At 42.5% G+C, this 24,253-nt stretch overlaps 1 long non-coding RNA gene across 1 annotated transcript in view; it reads left to right on the forward strand.

Annotated features, from left to right (window-relative positions):
• Positions 1-23,969, forward strand: part of LOC123630303 — a 40,528-nt gene extending 16,559 nt beyond the window's left edge. Inside the window, exon 3 of the long non-coding RNA XR_006732643.1 lies at positions 21,379-23,969. This is a non-coding gene — a long non-coding RNA (uncharacterized LOC123630303). The remainder of the gene's footprint in view (positions 1-21,378) is intronic.
• Positions 23,970-24,253: the final 284 nt, after the last annotated feature.

The following is a 24,253-nucleotide window of genomic DNA, read 5'->3' on the forward strand; positions in this document are numbered from 1 at the left end:
TGCAAAATGATCAGGTTCAAATATTTTGCAAGAGGAAAGAGCACAATATTTTGGGAAGTTGAACTAGCTTTGAGTAATTGTCACTGTCTGCATAAAGCAAGAGAACTGTTCCCCCTCCCATCCCTCCGTCTCTCTAAACTAAATAGTTGGAAATGGAAGTGAAATTATTTTGTTTGCAAATATAAATGCTTTTGATAAACTGCTTCTCAGGAAAATCACAAGACATCATTCATTTGATTGGGTTAAATAGGTCCCCAAAATATGTAATTTCATGGCTTGATTAATATTACACATATAATATTTTAATACATTTGACTAACCAAAAATAATAATAATGTGATTTTCAAGAAGGGGAGTAAATCCACAAACTTGCCCAGAGGTGGTTATCTTATGGTGCTGAAGATAGTTGTTGAGTGTTTAGTTCTTTCCTCAGGATATTATTCTGCTCAGTGAAACCACGCAATTTCCAGTCAAAGGGAGTGAATTTAAATGTTTTGTTAACCTTATACACCGAATAGAAATGTGCAAAAGGATGAGATTATAGTTTGTTCTCTCTGCAATTTTTTTCTCTCCCGAGCCCACCCACCCCCATACTTTAAATAAAGAGCGTTAAAATATTTTGCTGAGCTGTAGTAGATTAGCAAGGTTTCTTGCCAATGCTGGGAAGCTGGTATTACAGACCGTCCCAGGGGAAAATGGCTCACATTAACCACTAAATGAATATTTGACAAGGGCTCATTCGGAGGTATTATTACTATAAACGTGTCCCTACTGGACTTTTCAAGGGTCAAAGAGCAACACTTCAATTAATTATTTAGACTGCTAGTAGATTTGGTTGTAATAGCTGTACTTATTTCTAGAAACCGACACATTCTTACAGTAGGAAAATCTCAGGAGAATCTTCTCCATCAGCAATACCTTGGATTGAAATACACAAGGAGCCCTGGCATTCTAAAGCTGACTTTTTCATAAAACCTTTTCCTAGGCTGGTGGGGGGGGGGGGCGGTGGGAGTGGATCATAGTTTTTTCTGTTTCATTGATTATATTTGGTTTAAAAGGAAAAAAACCAAGAACATAATAATTTATCTTAATTTCCACATAATGTCTGATAAGGTCTTTTAGGGACTTACAATTTGGGAAGAAAGGGAAGGGTGTTTATTTATAACCTTGGCCTTTTCTAAGTAGAGATGTCACAGGGTTTCAGAGACTCTGAAGGCCTGGAATTTAGACAGGGTATTTGCCAATAATATTCAGGCTTTAAAATGGATGGCTCCATAGGCTGAGTACTCTTAGTTCTAGCAGTCTCAGAATAAATTGGGGTACAATGTAATCCCTCCCTCCCTCCCCACCTATTGGTCTGAACACTGCAAGGTGCAGTGGGGGAGCGAATGTTCCATTTCTGCCGTGTCATAAGTTCCTCTGTGGCCCTAGGTAAAATGGTAAGGGAATGATTTTGAGGGTGAGATTCCTTGACAATAATATACATTGAATGAATAAGAGATAAGCTGTGAAGGGGGGGTGGGAAGCAGTAATTACAAACCCAATTCATTCAGCTTTTCAGAACTTTTGTTGTGGGAGCTCCATTGACGGGTTTTGAGCTGCCAGTTTTCTCACATTAAAAAGAACTGATCAGCGCCTCAGGGGGACAAGAAATACCGCTTAACTGCATCATGATGGGGTCTTCATTTAGAACCATTACAAGAAGAAAATTAAACAGTGCCTTTGTGTGCACAAGGTTTACTTTTCAACTGCTAACAGTTTATAGCTAACTGCTCTGAGATTGAAGTTTGACTATGGTTTGATCGCCTGCTGATTGGCACTGCTTATTTATTTATTTGTTATAATTAAGAGAGCTTTTTATCTGCCCCCTCCTTTATTTCTTGCTCTTGGATAATTTTTAAAAACAGGTCCTCATATTTTTCTTTGTGGAAGGAGTATCCTTTGACATGAACTTTAGCAGAGACTTGAGTTCTCATTCCCCAACCCCCCTCTACATTATTGCCTTAATATAATTTGCATTTCATTCTCTCTATCGCTCTCTCTTGTTTTTTTTTTTTTTTTTCTTTTTCTTTTTCCTGCTGCATTTCCTTGCTTTCAGAGCTAAGGCTGCTTTTCAGGCCAAAAATGGGGTTGGGAATAGGGGTTGATTTATTTCTTGGCTTTGCTTTCTTGTTTTGGCCTAAGTTGGAAGAGGGGTGGGTGGATTCCCCTAGGGACCTGGTCTATAAGGTGGACCCCTTAAAGGAGGAAGAAGGGGGGAAACTCTGACCTTAACTGTGAAAATATGGATAAAGTCCAAAGGGACACAGCCTCTGGACTTCTAGAGTAAGACGCCTTGGAAGGAGCTTTCCAAAGACAGGGAAGTTACCCAAACCAGCGAATTGGTTTAGTCTTTCATAGTTATTTTCTATCAAAAACTTTCCTGGAAACCTGACCTCTGATACCACCAAAGGAGACTTATAACTTCCTCTCTTCCTTCTGACGATGCTGTCCAGTTTTACAACTCTTGTTTTCAGTTTGCATATTTTGCTTCTGTTTCCTTTAAAAAATAATGGACTTGACTTTCTTATTCTGACTAAGGAGACTTTTCTTTGGAAGGGCGGAGCATTAAGATAAGTTTTCCATGGCAGAAAGCTCTCTTTCTGTATTGCAGGTTCAGATGAATTTTTATATTTTGGTATAATGGTGATATTTCTAATTCCTTAAGCGCTATGCTCAGTTTCTCTCCCAAAGCAAATAGAACGTCCTCTCTTTTCGGGACTCAAAGACAGTTGCTGCTTCCAGGCGTTTGAACTTGAGATGCTTGTTCTACTTTGAAAAGAAGTGTCAGGTGATTTAGAGGCTCGGAAAAGTCATTCGTTTTATTACCCTCGTCTGTCTGCATGTACAGAATGAAGTGTGCACTGTTTTATATAGATTTCAGCGCTTTGAACTATCATTTGCCTCGTTCTCCCGGCTCTGGTGCGGGACACCGGCGAGGGGCTGTGGGCGCGCCGGCCTCCCGCCGGCTGCCCCAGGGAGCGCGCAGCGCCGGGTGGCGAGCTGACGCGCCGGCACAGCCAGGCCAAGGCTGACAGGCACCCCGCCGGGGACCTGACTGACGTCACCGTGGCCCTGACCACAGCCCCTACAGGGCTCCCCGGGAAGGTGCTGTGTGGGGCTTGAGTTCTCTCTGCCCGGGCTCTGCCCAGAGGGCCGCTTTCCCTCTCCCTCAGCCCTGCACTGTCCCGCGTCGGACAAGTCTGGAAAGTCTGCCGGGGTTTGGGGGCCCCCGCCGCTCCGGAGCCCTCTGCCTCCTGCACCCCAGCCCCAGCCTTCTCCACGTTGACCTCGTGACCCCAGAGACGGTTTCCAAGCTTCAAACTTCCCACATGGGAGATCGTTGGCCCAAATCCTGCCTTCCTCCTGCCTCTCACCCTAGTTCTTTACTTTTAAGGGGTTGCTTGTCCCTGTTTGTGGCCAAGCCTCAGCATTAAGTGATCTGTTTTAGTCCTTCCTGATCACAGGCCGCGGATTGACGTGGCTGTGGGGAGCAACGGGAGCAATTTGGGATCCCCGGAACATTGGGCCCCTCTGGGAGGAGAGCAGGGAGCAATGGGAAGATGCAGACCCTTCACTTTCAGATGTGTAAAATAGGTATTAAAATATAGTTATCTCGAAGAAGATGAATACAAAGCACCTGGCACAAAATAGGCTTAATTGATAACTATGACTTTTCTTACTGTCCAGCACAATTAGCTGGTAGGGAAGGGAAGCAGATCTCATGGTAGACAACAGGAACCAATACAGAAACCCCGGTCCCTTCTCTCCTTCCTAGTTCTGGGCGGTGAAACTGGCCTTGTTCACACCACCCTTCTTACTTTTACGGTGCTCTTTCTGGTTTAAGGTTTGCCTAGGAAGTTATCTTGCAAACTTGCCATCCCTGGGTATCTTCCTGAAGGGAGGGATCCCAGCATTCCGGGCAGGAGCAGCCCCCACCCGTAGAAGGCAGAAAAATAATTACTGTATTAAAAGGAGCCGTGAATTCTTCCCGAGGGTTCTTATCGCCCGCGGCCAGGCCAGAAGCGGGACTGCGCCCCCACCCCCACCTCGTGACGTCAGCGCCCGCAGGGCCTCGAGGATGAAATGATTCGTTTGAGTGTTCCAGAAAGGGCAATGTGAGCGCTTGCGGGGCGAGGCCAGTGCAGCCAGGCTCCGTTACCACTACCCAGACCCAGTCTGGGGGGCTGCTGAGGCACCTCATTCCTCAAAACATAACCACACACACATGGGACACAATCTTCAGTATGTTTATAGTCACACACACATCCCTGGTCACTGGAGCTCCCTTCTTCGTATAAATTTTTAAGTTATTTGATTTGCTAGCTTAAATTTGTTATGGGATCTGAGTGACTTGTTTTTGTTGTGCTTCTGTTTGATTTGTTTTTAGATGTTTAACAAATTACACAAAGCCTTTACAAAGTACTCTGTAGCTTCATCTGGTCACCCGTAAGTTTCAGCGGTGATTTAAGAACTAAACTTAGAAGAATTTTCTGGTTCTCATATTGCACAATGGTTAGACAGTTGCTCCTGACTTACCATTGCTATGTCATTTCTATTTTCTCTTCCCTCCCATTCCTAATAACATGTATAGCTTTTAATAATCTTGTTAGAATCAAGTATTGCTAAGAGAACTTCTTTAAACTGTGATTTAAATTGTAGATAAGAAGAAAGACATTTGGTCAGTGAAATGTAAGTGGGATAAAATTATTGTTTTGGTGGAAAGTGCTTTGGCTTTTCCAGGAGATGCACTTCCCAAGTTTTCTTCCCAACCCTCAAATCAATTTAATTGATTGAATGCCCTTCCAGTAGGAAGGATCCTGGAAATTAGGCCTTATGTTCTGATATTGGTCCAGGATTTGACAGAGTAACGATTTAGGGAGAATTAGCCAATATTTTGCATGCAGTCAGTTTAGTATCAGCTCACATCCAGGTCGATTTGCCTATCACACTTAACAGCTCAAATCTGGGTTATTGCATAACATTACAGTTTAATCAGTCTGGAATACTAAGTGGCAAACCTGTCTTCTCCTTCTCAAGTTCCTCCTCCCTTTCTCTGTTTCTCCTTCCTTCCACCTCCAAGGAAACTATCTTAAAATCAAGTTTCCCTGTGAGAGTTTGTTTACCCCAACTTCTGTTAAACTAGACTAACACTCTCTCATCAGCTTTCTAAACACTCTCATCAGCTTTGTGGAATGGTGCAAAAACATCTTGGAATCCAAGATGGCAAAATAAACTTGAGCATATGGGGGGAAGACTGTTGTTAAGATATTGATTTAAATGTTTAACTCACACTTCAGTCTCAATGCTTCCCTTACTATCCAATTTTGCTTCCTTTGGTGCCTACTCCTGGTTCTTGGGTACCCCACCTCTGTAGCAAGCTGGTTCCCTGGCATAAATTATGAATGCATATCAAGCAGGCCCATCTGATAAGATAAATCAGAGGTTTTTCTCTTTTGCACATTTCTGCTTTTATTCCCATTGAAACTTCTCCCTGCCCCATGCTTCAGTGTCTTTCTACCAAACTTAATATTCACATATAAACTACAGAGATATGTTCTCAGTTAGAAAAATCAGGTAATCCACCCCCCCCCCCCAGGAAGCCTCACAAGTTAAGGATACAAAATATTTCATGGTTAGTTGCATGAGCTTCCAAATTAGCTGCATATAAAGTATTTTAAGATTTTTTTTTTTTTTTTTGGCTGTCACTGGCTGGCAATACTCATTTTGTGTGTGTGTGTTGGTTTGAAAAGCAGGAAGAAATGTAATGAATTGAGTGCTGTCAGAGATGTCTTCTGTTTGAACAATCTGCGATGGGCTGAATGGCAGGGACTCCCTCATCCAGTGCAGGTGCAGTAGAGCTGGGGAAGGGGGGAGGGGGGCTCCCTCTGTTCAGTCAAAAAGCACCATTCTCCACAATAGACCACACACTGACAGCCAGCGTGACATCAACTCACACTTTCATACTTTTCCCCCCATCCATAGTTCTGAGTTCACAAAGTGGCCATACAGTAGCCTTGGTTAGGTTCTTTTAATGAACATTTTGTGGTTCCTATGACCAACATTGAAATCTGTGGAGCCCTGGGAGGAACAAATAGATTTTTAATCATGAGTTCCAAACCAAAATGTATAGCTATAGATATTAAAAGTAAGCTGGTCTCTCCACTCTCTCCCAATACATTTTCAGATCATCTGGGGCCCACAGCAGCCCCATATGATCTGAAAGCTCCAAGTCCTTCTAAGTTTTCTTAGGTTCCAAGACACTGTTTTCCACGACCTGGGAGAGATCAAACAGGAAAGGAGAGAAAGCACGAATTTCATGTATTTATTTAAATTTAAGAGGACCTCTAGTATTTTATTATGCTGCGTGAGAGGGTTAATCCTGCAAATGAACGGACATTAATCTTGTGGAGTGGAGTTCTGTCCGCTTTTGAATTGGTTTTACTGGGAAGAGGGGTGTGGAGAAAAAGAAAGGGGTTAGCAAAGGCAGCAACTGTTTTAAAACTCTGGACAAGGATGCTATCGCTTTTTGGCCACCCCGCTGCTGCAAGGACCAGACTGCCGGACCTTCCAAGACATCGTTTTACATTTGTGTGAGCCCAGGCCTTGGTGCCTCAAGTTTTAAACAGAATTACTCAAGAAGGGGACGCTACTAGAGAAACTATTCTAAGTCAATCCCTTTATCCCCCACCTCGGTCCCATCCCCACTCCTCTCCTCCCCCACCCTCTTCGCCGCTTCTGAGTCTGGGATCTGAACATTTTAGCTGAAAGAGGGAGGGGCGAGGAAAGGGACCTGCGGGCGAGGACAGTTCCCTCAGTGCCACCGCCGGGCCTGGCGAGATCCCCGCGGCCCTGCCACTGGCTGATTTCCCCTCTCTGCCTTGACTTGCTGAAGCATCGCACCCAGGAAAATTGCTCTCTACTTGCTCATTTTTTAAAAACCATGTAGCTGCATACATTTTTCATCGTGGCCACAAAATTAACTTTCTAGCCCCCGAAGCAAAACGTTTCTATCATTTGCTTAAACATTGTTCAGCGTATGAAGGTGGAATAGGTAGACCTCCTAGGACAGCGGTCACAATCCTCCCCTACCAGCCCCCGCATGGAGACAAGGAGCTCCGGGTCTGGCGGGGCGGGGCGCGGGGCATGAGGATTTGATGTGCAGGACAAGCGAAAGATAAATTCTTTAAAACCTCAAATAACACAAGTAGAAATGGTAAGAGTGCTGTGAAGCCCTTTGCTTGTGACTACTACGAGTCTCTGGGTGGCCCGCATTAGGTATGCCTACGGCGCCTACTAAAGTCTGGGCCCTGGAAGAGGCGTCTCCCGCCCCTCGACCCACAGCCCGCCGCTACTTGATAGCTAACGCGTCTCCCGACCGGTACACACCCACAATTAATCTTTCTTATTAAAGCCTCCATTCTGTACCCAAGGGGCGACTCAAACCTATTTAGATTTCCTTGGTTGGCTGCACAAATTTAAGTGGGCAAAGAGTTATAAACCTAATAACACAGGGCGAGAGAGACTGATTTGAGTAGAGAAGACGCAAGATTCACTAGGGCTGTAAGGATGCTTCGGGCCTTGCCCACCCCGGGCATCTACCTCGGGGAGCACGCCAGGCTCTGGGAAAGGTAGTGAACCTCACACACCACACACATGTGCACACACCTACACCCCTACCCCCTTCGCTCACAGGTACAGTTGCATGGAGATTGCCTCTTCCGGATTTCTTATAAACCCCTCCCAGAAAGACAGAATTCTCAGAGCATCCCGAACTAGGGAACTTGCAGGGAACCAGGACAGTTTGCACTGTTTGGGATTAATTGAGAATAATTAACACTGGAGATCGTTAATCACCACTTTGCTGCTCTCTCCCTCCTTTCGGGTCTGCGGCGTCTGCCTCTTTCGCTCCCGCTGCCGGCGCGGGTATGCTGGTGAAAGTAAAGACGTCGCGGTGGCTGTCACCCAGTTCGGCTGTACTTTTTTAAACGCTCGCATATTGTTTGATTACTAATTCGAGTTAATATGATCTTTATGGCAACATAACAGTGGATAATTGGCCTTTTTTTCTGAACAACAATGTAAATCACAATCGCTTTATTATTTAATAACGTCAAACGCTTCGTTGGATTGGCCCCGACCGAGAAGACCTTTTCTTTCTAGACAGTGTTGTGGAGAAAGAACAATGAAGATCTAATTGTGGAGATTTCATAAGTTGGCTCCCGTAAATGAACAGCTTAGATATGGAAGTTCCAGCAGATGTGGGCACTATTCGCCGTAGAAACTCTACCCCCACCCCCATATACACAGTCCAAACCTCTATTGGAGGTTTTTTGTGGTGGTCGTGGTGGTCCTTAGATCCTAGCAACCACCTAAAGTTTCCAGTAGTAATTAGAGCTTTTATCGGGCTTGCTCTTCAGTCCTTTCTATTGCCGATTTAACATTAAGGCATTAAGTCCACACACCAAATTAGCGCGACTCCCAAATAGCCACAACCGCTTATGCACTCCTTCCCTCACTTTGGTTGTTGCACACCGAGAGCACCGGCCTGGAGCTTTTTTGGTTTTACTTTGTTTTGATTTCATTTTATAAATGGATTCTCTATCTCAGTGTCTTTGGAATATACTTGTTTCAGGCAGAGTTTTGCAAGGGACACGAGCCATTATTTTGCAAATGCGTGGAAGAGCAGACGAAACCCAGAGACCCCTCAAATGCAGACAATGCTTAGAAGGAATGGGTCCCCGCTGCTCGAATGAAAGATTAATTACATTTGCCCCCAAAGCCCCATTTCTAACGGTCTCTATCGCGGCTTTTGCCGTCACTGGAGGACTGCTGTCTTTGGGGTCTTCAGACTTCGGAGTCCTTTGCAAATGGAGAGCCCCCATTATTTGGAATTCGGGTCAAGGAGAAAGACTCCGAGCCTACAGCAGTTTTTGTTTTTGCGTGTGCCCGCCTCTCCATTTTATTCAACTTCCCCTGCCTGTCGGGAAGCAGAACAATTCGCTACCCACTCCCCCGCCCTCCACCCGGCTTCTAAGATAAACAGGAGGTGCGAAATGCTTCGCCTGCACACGCGCCCTCGGGGCCCCCTCTCCCTGCAACCCCCTGCGCACCGACCTTGCAGCTGTCCCCAAACCAGACCTGGGTGGAGACATCCTTCTTTTCCCTTCCCACTTGCATTTTAAAAACATCACATTGGCCGTTCTAGAGTAATGTTCATATTTTCGGCCCTCCATGCCACCTTTCAATTTCTTCCTCGGCCACTCTCTCCCTTTCTGAGGACCTAAAAAGTGACGGGGAAAGGCTGAAGAACTGGAGAAAGCAGTGGATTTTCAAAACTTATTCAACCCCCCACCCCCAAACACACACCACCTTTTAAAGTAGCATTTTACCACAAGGAGTGCATTTGGGAAACTTTCCCTAACAGGAGTTGGGCGCAGTGTTATTCTTCTCCATGGGTCTGCTGGCCTTCCCGCCCCCACTGGACAATGCGCGCTTTGAGGCTCGGTGGCCTCCAGGCAGCGGGAGACGAGGGGACTGGGCAGCCTTCCTCCGAGGGGCCCGCAGCTGGGGGAGCGCCAGGCAGAGAGCAGGGGCGGGGAGGCGGGCCGCGCAGGAAGGAAAACCATAAAAGTACCATTTTCCCCCCCAGCCCGGCACAGAGGCAGGCTTTGAGGACACAGGGGCAGGGCAGCTGGGGCGGGGTAGGGGGTGAGAGATTTTGCGTTTTGTTTCTTTCTTTTACTCCCTCCACCCCCACCCCCATCTAAACATTTTATTTTGGCGCAGAATTATGCACCCTAGGTTTTCCAACCCCCTCGTCCTCCACTTGGTAAGCTGGTCTTGGGTTAACAATATCTCAACCCGGGGCTTTAACGCTCAGACCCCCTCCACGCCCCAGCCTCTGTCTTCTCGGCGCCCTCCCCATCGCCAAACCCAGCACTCGAGTTGGGGAGCCCTAGGAAAACAAAACCTGGTTAGGTACTCTGGGACACTACTTTCTAGTTGGGTTTTTTGTCTCCCGAAGAGAACACCACCACCCTCACCCTCTCTAGGCAGCCTTTAGGAGAGGACCTCTGAGATCAGCAGAAGCCCTCAGATGGTCACCATATTGGTGGAAGCGTTTGTCTGATGTTTTAAAACGTATACCAAATGGGGCGTCAGGGCCACGTGCTGTGCCTTCGAAAGGCCGCCGCGGGCCCTGCTTTTCAGAGTTGCGGAAGCCGGGGCTGGCGCGGAGGGGGCGCTGAAACGGCGGGCGGGCGTCGGAAGCCTACGCGGCGCTGCAGATCTGGCCTCTGCGCTGAGTGAAGCGAATTATCTGGAGCGTGTTTGATCTGGGGCTGCGCAGTCAGCTTCTGCTTTATTTGTTTGTTTGTAATCTCATATTTAGCAAGCCGGGACGGTGGCAGCAAGGGAGAAAGGAAAGGATGGAGGAGGGGGCTTCGCGGTAACCACACCCCTTCCTAATGAGTTAATTTCCATATCTGCGCCTCCCGCATGTAGCGCCCTCTTTTTTCCCCAGGCTACAGTGCTGTAGCGTCTTGCGCAACGCACACACCTCCACTCTGGGTTGAAACGAAAAAGCTCGTGGTAAGAGCAGAAAATTGGTCTATTGATACATTCGCTCCGAGTGTTGATCTTGGCATCACTGGCAGCCGGTTAATGCCCCCCCCACCGGCCCCCCAGTGGGTCGCACACGGATTGCCGCGGGTTCGCAGACACTCAGGCAGACAGCTGACAGAAACCGACACAGCCTCCGCCTTTCTCTGCTCCCAGCTGTCCGACCCTCATGTCCCTTTCTTTTTACCCAACTCCGGATTTTTTCCTTCTCAAGGTGAGGGCAGTGAGAGCAGCGAGGGCAGGTGCGGCACAGAAAAGGGGGAAATAATCTCAAACGAATGAATCAAAAGTGAAAGTTTCAAACTGAATACCGGCCCTGCGGGAGAAAGATGTAGTCTTGCACTCAAGGGAGGCCCGAGTGTGGGCATGTAAAAGAGGGAAAAAAGGAAACTGAGGTTGTGAGATTGTGTCCATAGCCTGGGTCGGTTAAAAGTTGTGAAGAAAGTGAAGAAGTTTCGAAAGAGCCCTCAGAAAACTCAAAGCGGGTTTCAGCTGCTTCCAGCCTGGTTTCCTATACATTTTTGTGGTGATTCTGCTCAGGAAATTGGCGAAAGAAACAGATTGTCACAATTGCTCACCGCCCCCTGCCCCCACCACCCTGCTTACTTCGCGGCGCGCATTAAGATGTGGGCTCGGGCTTGAGCTCCAAAATAGCTTGCTTGTCAATTGCGAGCTGTAGCAATATCAAAGTGAACTGTCCCAAGTAACTCTTGTCTAGAAGCTGGGAAGAAGCTTAAGCAGCTCTCTTTAATGATGATTTGTAGCTCGGCGAGGGGCACGGACAGCAAACACCCCGCAGGTGTGTGCCGTAACACCACCATCCGGACTTGAATGTAGATTACTCTGGCGATCGTTTGATCGGCCCTTTGAAACCCTTTACAATTGCCTGTGACGAACGGCCAGTCTCAGTTTTTCTCTGAATAATGCCTTGAGGGTAAGTCCTCCGGGCTTTTAAAGAGCTCTAGTATTTTTTTTTTTTTTAGAAGAAAAAGAAAAACGTTCGATTTTAGTTTAGACCTCGTCAACTTTTAGTTGCTAACAGGCATCACTCAAGCCAATCAATACTTAATGACCGTTACCTTTGCTATCTTCCCAGAAGCCATATACTATAGGTAGATAGACAGATAGATATAAGTAGATATATATATAATGTAGGTATATATATATGTATAGTATATAGGTATATACACGCTGCGTTAATAGGGAGAACAAACGTAATTCATTTCATTTTCTTTAGTTTCAAACCACCTTGCCTGTTTATAGATGTTTGTGTGTGTTTATTATAAACATGCTTTATTATTAATGCCATTGTTAATCTTGTCTTAATGCCTTCTCTGTTGTTTCTGAATTATATCTATTCAGTGGGAGTTTAACTTAAACATTAAAGCTTTCCAAAGTAAAACTCTGGAGTTTAACCCCCGTCAGCACCTTCACACCAACCCCCATCACGAAAATGAAAGAGGTAGTGCTGTTCAACCTTTAATATTTACTTAGAGTATTTACATAAGGGGAGGAAAATGAACTTTTGTCTAAAACGTACAACAAGCGGTACTTTGATTTTATAAAATAAATGTCAACAAATGCAAGGGCTTATCAAACTAAGATGGGGGCGGGGGGTAGAAGTCCAGTTGGATTAAAGGCCCATTGCTGCCACTTCAGACTACAAAGGGTTACACATAAATAAGTGCTGAATTTGCCTATTGCAAAAGTTTTCTTGGTGCTTTCTAAGTCACAACAGGGGAGGGGGAAAGCTGTCGTTTATTATCCGGCTCTGAGCAGGAGCAGACCCCAGTACCAAGGGGCTCTTAGCTTTGGCCGGCAGAAGAGGGGTAGCCTTTCAACAGCAGCCCCCTTTGTTCTCCTGATCTCTTTCCCAATTTCAAGCTTCACTTGCACATCCCAAGTTTGTGTGTTAATGACGCTATTACCATCTGGCTCGCCCTACTTTCCAAAAGATATAAATCTCCCAGCTCCATTGCCCGCATTATCATTTAAGTGCCACCATAGCCAGAAGAAAAAGATGCTTTCAAGACTCCAGATTCTCTTGCACTGACTACCTCTGGCATGGCTCTTCTACTATATTTATAGACTATACATTGAGGGTGGGAGTGCTCCTTGAGAGACCTGATTTCCCAAAAGTTGTTCCTCCAAGCCAAAGAAGACATGCTACTTGGTGGAAGAAAGGCATCGAAAGAATTTACCCTTAAAACATTTTTGTTTTGTTTGTAGCAGGCAGAATAGTTGAATAGTATGTGCCAACATACTTGTGCCTTCCTCTCTCTCTCTTAGGTTTGTAAAAGTTTCAGTGCAACTCCCAGACATTCAAGATGTGCCACTCTTCAACCCTATTTTGAGCGGGAGAATAGATTTGTCTCTCTATAGGAGTGGGGGCAGGGGTGAAGGGAGATAAAAAGAGCCCTGTGAAGCAACTTTCCGAAGCTGGGCGTCCCTTCTAAACCCTCACTTTTAATAGTGCCTGCATAGATGTGTAGATGTTGTATGATTTACACACTTCTAGCTGTAGATCTAGATCCACCTCTCTCTTTCGATTCTTTCCTGGGCAAAGTAATCGGTGATTTGCGTGTTTTGAGCACAAAAGCTGAGAAAATACAACAAAAGGAGTTGGGCTGGCTTGTGCATGGCTCCACAATGACTCCATTTATCTGGCCAGGTCCTAGTGAATAGAGCAGAGCAGAGTCTGCCTCTAAACGCGTGGGCTTTTGGTTCAGGCCTTTCGCTGACTTGAACAGCTAATTTCCCTTTGCGGGCTTCTGAACTGTTTGTGCTCCTTGGTCCATCATATCTGGATGCACCTTTCTCCTTGTGATCCCTGCTCTTCTTCCCAGCGTTACCTTCACAGAGGTGAGTTTCACTAAGACAGTCCAACCTAACAGGTTGGAAAAAGAGTTGGAAACGTGAACTTCCCAGAATCCTAAGAGAAGCTCTTAAAAGCAACAGCATTTGAGCAGTCCTCCGCCCCACTTAAAAAATCTTGCCAAAGAAAGCATCTTTGAGGAAAAATACATTCTGAAGGATAAAAACATCACTTATTATATATTTCTAATACTTTACATGAACTGAGCACAGGTGCCCCAAAGAGTGATTAATTTATAGCACGCTGGTATAGCTGTTTGCATGCAAAAGCCACATTTTTCTTTCCAGTTCACTTTCCTGCTTTTTACCCCCAAACTCAAAAAAAGATCTTGTTTAGGAATTTGTATCCATACTTTTTCCTTTTGAGAACATTATCAAGTTGATATGAACAAATTGCAGAGGATATACCATTTAAGTAAGATGCACTTTTAATCACTGATCATTAAAATGGTTATGTTAAATATACTCAATTACATGCATGACTTAACTCTAACAGTACTTTCTATTCTCCCAGCTGCTTACGTATTCCTTAACGATAGTCTGGGGTAGAAACTTGATTATGCTGAATCCATACATTTCGATGGATTTCATCAGCCTAATTAATGCCTCAGTGTGGTCCTGGTGTCTGAATGAACTCTTTACTATCTTTGAGGTTAAAGGCAGTACTGGAATGTAGAAGGTTTTTCTTTCTTAGTTACTCACAGGGTACTTAGGGATTCCTCTGAGCAAGGCAGGTAGCAGTTGTTAAACAGACAAACTATGTAAAACAAAAAAACCCATCCAAATGGTAGAAAATAAGGCTAATTCCTCATCCTTACTTCCACATCCGTACTTTTGGATTCCATAGACAATCCCCAAATAGTAAAGTGGAAATTACCACCTCTCTGTTATATCTTTAAACTGCATTGAAAAGAAAAATTTAAAAATAGATTTACAACTGATAGCTAAATACATTTTGTTTTACTTATCAAGGCTGTCCCTGCTCCTTCCCTTCCTCCTGTTCCTGTAACTTTTAGTCTACTTGTCCCTCCATTTCAGCTTTCACAAGGAAGCACTCACAGAAACCAGTATTCATGAGAAACTCAAGTCATCCCACAAGCAGGTGACTACATTCTGTCTTTTCAGGTGTAAATTAACATCTGAATCCGTCTCAACCTTACTGACCCCTACCACCATCATTCCTGCTTTAGCAGAATGGCAGCTGATCTGCACCTCAACCACTGGCAGGGCAGATAGAAGTCAAATTTCCCGAACTCCACCCCCTAATAGAAAGACCAAAAAGTGTTTGTATTGCTTATGAAAGAAGTCCTGATATTTGTCCATGTCTAATTAGACACCTGTGGAAGAATACCTCTTAAGACACATTTCCTTAGTGGGCAAGGAAAGAAGCAAACAGAAAAGAGGAAGAAAAAAGAGATGGGGTTATCCTGATTCTTTACAAAATGACCCAGCTCTGACTTTGAGTCTAGGAGGACAACCTGTTCCCCCACCAGAACCTCCCTCATGCGGGAGACCCACTGGTACTGACCCAGACCTTAGTTTCAGTGCGGCAACATCATACCTCAACACTGATCTGATGGAACTGGAAGGATTTCAGATATATAACCAAATTACCATCTTGGAACTTTGTGCTTGTTATGCTAATATATTGACTTCTGTAGTAAGGATGTGTTTTGGGGCTTGGAAATTAGTTTTTTAAATAATGGTTTGTGTAATGACAAACATTAGATAGAACAGACAAATGTTCCAGAATTTGTAGCACAATACTCCTGGCAACACCCTGGGCCATATAAACAGATAAATGGAGATCCAGATATATTTTTAAAATTAAGCTGAGAATAAGCTCGGGTACCTAGGTAGCAAGGCAGATGCTGGCATCTAGACCCTTGCAAGGGTTAAGATAGATGCTCTTGCAACCCTCACCTTTTCTCTTAGACCTAGTGGAGTAGTGGCATAGTGCATTGCTCAGTCCTTTGGGGTAGGTGCCTAGGGAAAGAAAAAAAGAGAGTATTTCATAAATAGTACTCCAAACAAGCAGTTATTTTCAAGTCACGGTTTCTACACTGTTAAGGTTGGATTGCAGAGGCTAAGAAAGAGAAATATGTCCTGCGTTGGGGGTGGGAGGAAGTGTTCAAGTATATAGAGAAATGAACAACTTAAATTAGAGCCATATACACCGGAGTTGTCCCGTACATCTCTTATATTCAGTGTATCATGTCTCTGTACTATGTGATTAAGAATTCAGGCAAATTCTCAAATTTACAATATTTTTAAAATTTTTTGAAATTTCAAAATATTAATTAAGGGATACACATATATCTTATGCTTAAGTCAGGGCTTTTGGTGTGCCCATCACCAAAATAGTGTTCATTGTACCCAATAGGTTCAAATTTGCGGTATTGACCTTATGTGATTTAGATCTTGGGAATCAAAGACAAGATAGCTTAATAGAGCATATATAAAAAAATAATAAGATAAAACAGAACTCTTCAGTGTTAAGGCTGGGATGGGATTCAGTCATTTGCTGTAAAGGTAAACAAGGCAAATTCACACCCTGATCAAGTATCCAAGAAGAGAATTCTTTTCATCAGTTATCTGTCCTTGCTGGACATCAGAGCTGTCAATCCCAGCCTGGTTATTGTGTGCCTAATTCTGCCCCCAACACACACACACATGCACCTCCACAAGTGACAGTTGCTTTGGAAATAAGTAACTTGGTTCCTGGATGGGCTTGGGTCCCTTCTGCATGACACAGGTTCCAAATGTCAACTTGCAACTATGGAGAAGCCCATGAACTATAATAATGGACAAACTGTTTGGGGTTAGAGCAAGGTTGTCAAGAAAGAGCCTGACTGGGTTGGGGGCTTTTAAGACATTGTGAAATGAGGCTGATTTGAAATGTTGTTTTTCATAACAGCTCAAGTTGTCCCATTTTCTTCCGTAGTTGAATAGGGGCAAAATATCTAGTTTGATATAGTGGTTCCCTGATGACAAGTGAACTAACTAGAGGTGGTGTTTCTTAGTTCAGCCCAAAAATCTTAGTAATGGTAGATGTGGGAAATGCAGACCCCAACAGCCTTAGTTTTAGAAAAGACAGGTTTTGCACATCCGTGCTTTGAAGTTAGAAACTGAATTTTTGTCACTACATTGCTACTGTCTGCTTTCCCCCTGTATACAGGGGTCCATGTAGGCAAAGAGTAACTGTAATATTGAATACATTGACTCTCTGACAGAGCAAACTCATGAATCAGAGAATATTTTTACCTTTGGTGTATAAATGATTCATAATATGCCAAGGTCATGAGTCTTCTTAGAGAGATTCTTCTGAGATAAATTAAGATGTTTGTTATATAATCTAATCTGCCAAGTGGGGTAAACTTCAAGATAAATCCACCCAGTAACACTTTTTAAAAAATGTCTTCGGTGAAACAAGTTGTTAAGAATGGCAGAGTAGTATATCATAGGTAAGTGGAGATACAGATATGAATACATCTTCCTCTTGCTCCCATGTGATACGGCAGCATTTGTGTGTGGCAGATGGTAGAGACAAGGCTGAGAGTACAAGAAATGGTGACATTGAGGCAGAGAAATGGCTTGCTGTCATTTTATGGGTTCATATTATTTATGATCAGGTGTCATTCAGTTACCTTTGAGCTGAAGGATTAATATACTGCAGAAATCCTGATCATGTTCATGGGGATGATCTGAAGCTTCAACGGACAGGTTTTGAAATTGCTGGGCATTTAGTTTCAGATTTCAACTCTGAAATCCAAGCCAGCATTTTTCATTAGTTTGGGGGAGAAAACACCTAATTTGAAATTCTGTTATAAACCCTATGACAGCAAACAAACTTAGGGGAGCTTAGAAACAGCTTTGAATCCCAGATACCAATAGACTGGCTCTTACACTACTTGTTTATGGAAGAAAAAAGGCAACACCTGATCTCTAACCAGGAGAAAGGCTCATTGGAAGTATCTTAGTCATTCTCAGCAGGTCAGTCCTCAGCGGTTCTTAGAGACCACTATAGTTAAAGCCTTCTGGGTAGTTCTGGTTTCATGTCATCCAAACAGTATATTTTCAAACTCAGAAATGCCAGATCGTGTTATTTCTGTGGCAAAGGGTTGCTTAGGATCTGTGACAGCTGAGTTTTTCCTATTGATTATGTGACAATGCAGTTCATTTATAGGGTTCATAGAAATGAGAAAAGCCTCCAGTTTAACAAGAAGACCTTTAATTCAGGTGCTGTGTTGTATTTAAATGCAGAAATCAAAATTCAAGTTGGAGAAAGTGGAAGAGTGAATTAAATTTTGAACCCAAACTTTTGTAGCTAAATCAACTTCCTAAGAGGGCTGTGATTGATAATTTAATTTAAAGCCTTGTGATTGGGTAACTGGATTTGTAAACCATGCAAGAAATTGTATCTTGCATAGTAAATGCATAATTAGATCAATGTATGTGTTTAAAATTGCTCCTAAATTTAAAACACAGAGTGAGTCTAAAACGGGAAAGACAAATCAAAGGGCACTCTTGTGACTGTGTGTGCGTGTGCGTGTGCGTGTGCGTGTGCGTGTGTGTGTGTGTGTGTGTGTGTGTGTTAATGGACAGTGGGGGGTGATTATAGAAGTGCTAATGTGCAAACACGTTGAGAGATCTTTTTCAGATTTATCTTAAGTTCTTAAATGATTTAACAGGCGTGCATTCTTCAAATGCATCCACAGGTAAAAATACTATTTTTATCTTGAGTGTTAATTCCAGATAATTTTCTGCCACAGGATACAGAGAGTCATACAGAAGTAACTAGATGTTCAACACATTCCAAGGGCCCAGGATTTCAAATAAAAGAAAATCTGGGTGACATGACTGTAAATCAAGGGTGCTTGAGACCAGAGACATGTGCACCCAGAAGGGTTAATTGGAGGAGAGGGAAGAGAGAAGCTCCTCCATGCGGTTTGTGTGAGCGAGGGGGGAGAAAGGGAGCAAGAACTAGAGCAGGCAGGCTGGCACCCTGCAGTTCCCACGCTGAACGCATTCCCTTGTAGGGGGCACTGCCGGAAAACTGCAGCCTAGGCTGTGGCCTGTATCCTGCCCACCCAGTGGGCAGCCCTTCTTGCATCTGCTCATTTATTGCCTGAAAGCCATCCAGCATGTCGAAGCCATGATTATCGACAATTTGTCAGCCTGAATTTGTTGCTGGCAATAACTTTTTGTGAAGTTTCACTCTCAGGCACTTGAGTTTTAGGATTAGGAAACTGACTGGTGGTGGGAGAGCATTCTCCTGTGGCTTGCTTCTCATTTAGATGTGGTCCAGGCAAGCAGAAGAAGGAAAAGGAGCATTAATCTGACTGCAGTCACCCCAGCGTGGATCCAGAGGAGAAACTGGTTCCTTCTACCTGCCTGTGCTCTCCCTGATGGGTGATTATGTAAGAAGTAGGGGGTCCTCAATATTCTGCCCACCTACCCCCACATCCCTCATCCTTCACAAAAGTTTATGTTCTCGGACCCACAATTCACTTGCGCAATCTGGGATGGAGACCCTGAAGTCATACATTTTTCATTTTGTTTTGTTTGCTTTTTTTTTTTTTCTGTTTGCAGATGTGGATGACTCTCAAATGTCCAGGACCAGGGCCCTCAAAGTTGAAACCTTTCTGTCCCTTCTCTTCCCTTCCTCTTGTTGAACTGGTGGTATGGTGGCCAAGAAGCAGGCCTGTCCTTCGGCCAGGGCCACTGGGGCAGCTGCTCTGGAGCAGCTGTGGTTCCTCACCCTTCTTTTCTGACCATGATTAAAATTCAATTTCAACGTTTCTGTCTTTAACAATGTCCTAAGGGAGCTCTGAAGGATGCCAAAAAGGTGGGCCTCTTTTGAAGCGGCAGTGTTTTGGCAGCAGGCAGCCACTGGTCAAGTGGCCCCAGGCTGTGCCCTTCTAACCTCGGTCCTGTGGCCAGTGCCTAGAATGGAGTGCCGAGGGAACGGCGCTGGGAAAGTCTGAAGCCGGCCACGCAGCGGGTGAGGCCACCAGCTCCTCCTGTGTCGGCATTGCCCCTGCAGCACAGCCGTGCTCAGGGGGAGCTGGAGTACAAACCCGAGGGTGGGTTCTCATTCTTTAAGCTCAATTCTTCACTCTCTTCTCTCTGCTCAGCCCACTGACTTCTCATCCTTGATTCTAACATGAAAAATATTTGTATGTCTGAAAGTTTCCTTCTACCAGGAAGCTTCCCTTAACACCTCTTTCTCCTTTGGGTGGAGTAGTCTGCTGCCAGGCCAAGGAAAGACAACAAAAATGTTTTCAGAAACAGAAAAATACACGCACATGTACAACCCAGGTAGCTGGACCTCAGCGTCAGCCTTGCCTGAGTGTTGCCAAGCAAATGCTCTTCACACCCAACCTCAAAGTAGTTTTTCATTTTCTACTCCAAAAATTTAACATGTAATTAGCACCAAAAACTGCCTCCCTGCACTAATACCCACTTGAATCTATGGAAAGGATATAGCATTTCTTTGAAATTCTAAATGAGAGTTGAGGACTACCTGACCACTATTGCTTTCACCTCTTAATCACATATAACTATCTTTCTAAACATAGGCCTCGTTCCCTATAAAGCTATTGATTGGTACCTCAGCATACCTAGTATTTTTCCTTCTCCCTTCAATTCTTATCCCTCTTTTCTCCTTTGGGGCCTCAAGACAAATTTTCAGAATTAAATCATGATCTTTTCCCAATTGCCATGACAAGTCAGAAGGGGGAACTTTGAGACAGCACTGGGAATATACTACATAGAGTAAATGTTACAGCTGAATGCAGTTGATAAGTGGCAGTTTGGGGTGTCAGCAATTAATCGTACCTTTTTCTACAGGCTTCTTTTTACTTCATTTTTAGGACCCACTGATCCTTATAGATATAAGGTAAACATGAAGTGAATTAGGGAAATATTAAAGAAAGACCAGATTAAGCCCTCTCTGGACCGATAGACATCCTGTCTTATGTAGTTCATGGTTATGTGGACAGACTTTCATACCACTGGCAGCAAAGACAGACTAACACCAAAAGACCTGCTTCTCATTATTTAATTACAAACCTGGCAGAGTGTTGACTCTGTACTTACTAATAGAAAATCAACTGGTGCTTGTTAGCCACAGCAAATCAATAAAAATAATTAGCTGGAGAAATAATATCCAGATGCCTTTTACTGCAAAACATAAATTTCTGACGAATTTGAAGCCTTCTATAGCACAAATTATTTTATTGTTTCACTACATAATTTTGTGGAATTTCTGCTTGTGGGATACCTAAAGTTGCTTTCTGGAAGTGTAACTTCAATGAGTTTTACCATCATTTTATATCATGGTACTAGAATGATCTATTTCTAAGTCTTTGAATGTGTCTACTGGTCTGGGCTTCTAATATTCTCTACCCTAGCGAAGAGGCCACATACTGTAGTGGAGAAGATACTAGGCTAGAAATGCCAAGCAGAATCTAGGTTCTAGTTGAGGCATCTAATTAATGGTATGCAGGTAAGGCAGTTCATACTCCTTGGCTTCAGATTTTGCATATGTAAAATATCTCTTAGATCCCTCTCAGTCCCCAAATTCTGTGGTTTTGTAACATATTTGTGAATTTTCAACCTAAGAGGAGATCCAGGTCCATGAGTTACTGAATAAAATGCCTTTTTATTTCATAGTCCTTTTAGTAAAAGTTTATACAAAAGATTGAAAAATTATTTTGATCTTTTGGGGGAGAGATCCTAAATTTGACTAGAGGAAGCTAAACTAAGAGACTTGCCTTTGTTTTCTTTTGTACAAATGAACCATTGTCTTACACTTTAACTTTTTTTTTTCCTTTTCAGATCCACCTTAGAAATAAAGTTTCATTCAAGATAAGACTCGTGATTTAGGAGATTCTGACCTGGCTTGCCTCATTCTAAGACTTCTGTCATCTGTTTTCAAAACCCAAGGAGAACCTCATTTTCTGTTTAGGGATAGTTCCTCATGCTTTGCCAGCCATTGGGTCTTTAAGGAAGCTTTCCAAAAGTTCCCAGCTGGGAAGGACAGTCATCACAGACAATGAGCTGGCATCATAGTTTGAGTGACTCACTAACCTGGTTGCCCACGTCAAAATGTCCATAACCACACTATCTAACTGAAAGACCTATGTTTTAACACAGTGCAATTGGATCACATGCCAACATCATCTCAAACTGTCTTGACCTTCCCTTTCAGGGTCTATTTTGAGTACAAGAGGAGAAAGGAAATGATTCTTGAATTATATTTTGTTTTTTAAAAATTAAGATTAACAAATACTTGGTTTTATGCCCATTCCATTCTAGGAACTTAGTGGTCAAAATAGGTCACAGCAATACAAACAGATTAGGTTAAAACATTCTTCTGAACTATTTGTATTCATTTTTGGAGTGTCAGTTACTAAATTTGTGTAATTTATCATTTTTTTCTTGGCTTAGAGTCAAGATGAAAAATGATATTTAGATCAAAGACATTGTCTTGTTATATACCCACTGCTTTTTATTAATAAAATGCAAATCCACCCTCACAAATGCTTGATCATTTTTGCATGCACACACGTGCACACACACATATACACACCCAACACCCATATGGTAGAGGAGGCCCTTTCAAAACTTCTAGGACCTGGATTATGTAAGAAGTAGATGAGAAAATTAGAGGAGGTTGAAAGTTGTAACAGCAATGAAAGTCAATGATTTAATTTTACAAAAAGTCATTGTATAGAAGTCAGGTATTTTTAAAAGCAAGCATTATTATGATTAAAGAATATTATACTTCTAAATTATTATGATTTTTACCTCATTTCAAGCCACACATAGGAACCATTTTGAAGTATTTTGTATTACAATCTGTCACAAAAAAAATCAACTAATAAAGTTTTATAATGTGCGTAGGTTTGCCCCATAGGGAATTAAATTTTAATCTCTAAGTATTCCTATTGTTGTAGGACTTTAAGACAAGATAGCATTTGATATCAACACGGGAAGATATTCTATGGCTTTTTTAGCTTTAATGTTCATTGTTCTAAAATAAAGTACACACTGCATTTTTTTCTTCCTAATGTACTTTTGTTATATTACGTATTTTACAGTACTTTTAGGTTACTGTTTTTAATGTATACATTATTTTTATTGTCATTTGGTGAAACATAAAATATGTGCTAATAATAGCCCCTTGCTTTTCTCCTAATTTTATTATTTCATGTCAAGCAAAAATGGATGCTTCTCTCAGGGAAAAAGAATCTCGAGCATGTTTTTGAAACAAAAATGACTATTTACAGTATTTACCCCTAATAGACTAGCATTTATAATGGATCTTATTTCAAAACTGATTATTCTCAATGAAAAGCAGAGAGATATGAGAATTTACAAGTAAATTGCATTGTTTAAAAAGTATTTTGATGCATTGTTCATATTGTTGCCAGCTATTGGCCAAAAAAGAAAGAAAGAAAAAAGAAAAAAAAGTATTATCTGCTCCAAATGTCATATTTTACAGTTTGAAAGACCTTGAAGATTCTATTTTTTTGGAAAGCAGTGGAAATTAATATCAAAAGTATAGACAATTTAGGACTGTAGCCACCTCCCCCATTTTTTTCATTTTTTTTTTTTTTTTACTTTAACCATGATAGGCATCTCTGCAAGGTAGGTTTTAACATATTTTTTTCCTAATTTTTTTCCCTCCATTCAGTAAGAAGGATAAGCTTTTAGAGTACCCAGTCACCGTGGTAACTGCCAAAAAAATTCTCCTGAAGTTTGAAGAGGTCAGCTAGCAGGGTCAACAACTCTGGCCTCTCTCTGAGCTCGGTCTAGCATGCCCCAGCCTGCAGTTGGAGTGTCAGGCCAGATCTGACCCTGGGAGGTGGACCATTCTGGCTCTGATATAAATTTTTTGAGTCAGTTCATGGCCTGGACTCTCCAGGTGGCCTTCAAAATCGATTTTGACCCCCTGACCCTGTCTCACGGAGGCATAGCATCCACCCTAAGTAAGGATTTAGCCAGGAATGACAGCTTTCCACTGAGTGTTATTGGGGACAGTATAAACAGTTTAGAAAGCAAGTAAGGAGGTGTGAGTGCTAGAAATCATTAAAAACACATTACAAAACAATTTTTTAAAATCTTTGTTTAAAAAAGTTAAAAATGTGTATCTGTTACAGAATTCCTGTAATTTCTAGGGTTTGTAATCAAAGTTTTGAATATAAATAAGTCACACATCTTTATTCTTTCTAATACTTTGTTACAAATATTCAAATAAGATAGGCATACTTGAGACAAAATAAGTACAGCAGGAATGTAATATGTACAGAAAAAGGAAGCTAGTTATTAAAATTCATTAATAGGTAAAGAGTTTCTAGTATTTTAAATACTTAAATTTTCTGTGTATGTTTTGAAATGTTTAAAATGGAAAAATTAGGAACATTAAAAAAAAAACCAACAGTCTGGAATAAAGATAAACTTTTTGCATTCCAAGTAGTTTATTAATTTGTAAAACAAATAGCCAATACACTCATCTGGGTATAAATGAGAGAAAAAATGTAAATGTGGAAAGTTGCATTTTATATAGCTATAGGGAAAAAATAAAAAAATGAATTTATAGTGTCTGAATAATTTCATGTATTTTCGACAGTTCAAAATATCAAAAGCTTGGAAAATAAAAATGATGTATATAAATCATCAGTGATTCTTTCTTTTTCTTTTTTTTTTT

The sequence above is a fragment of the Lemur catta genome, chromosome 1, assembly GCF_020740605.2.
Source record: "Lemur catta isolate mLemCat1 chromosome 1, mLemCat1.pri, whole genome shotgun sequence".
Classification (NCBI taxonomy): Eukaryota; Metazoa; Chordata; class Mammalia; order Primates; family Lemuridae; genus Lemur; species Lemur catta.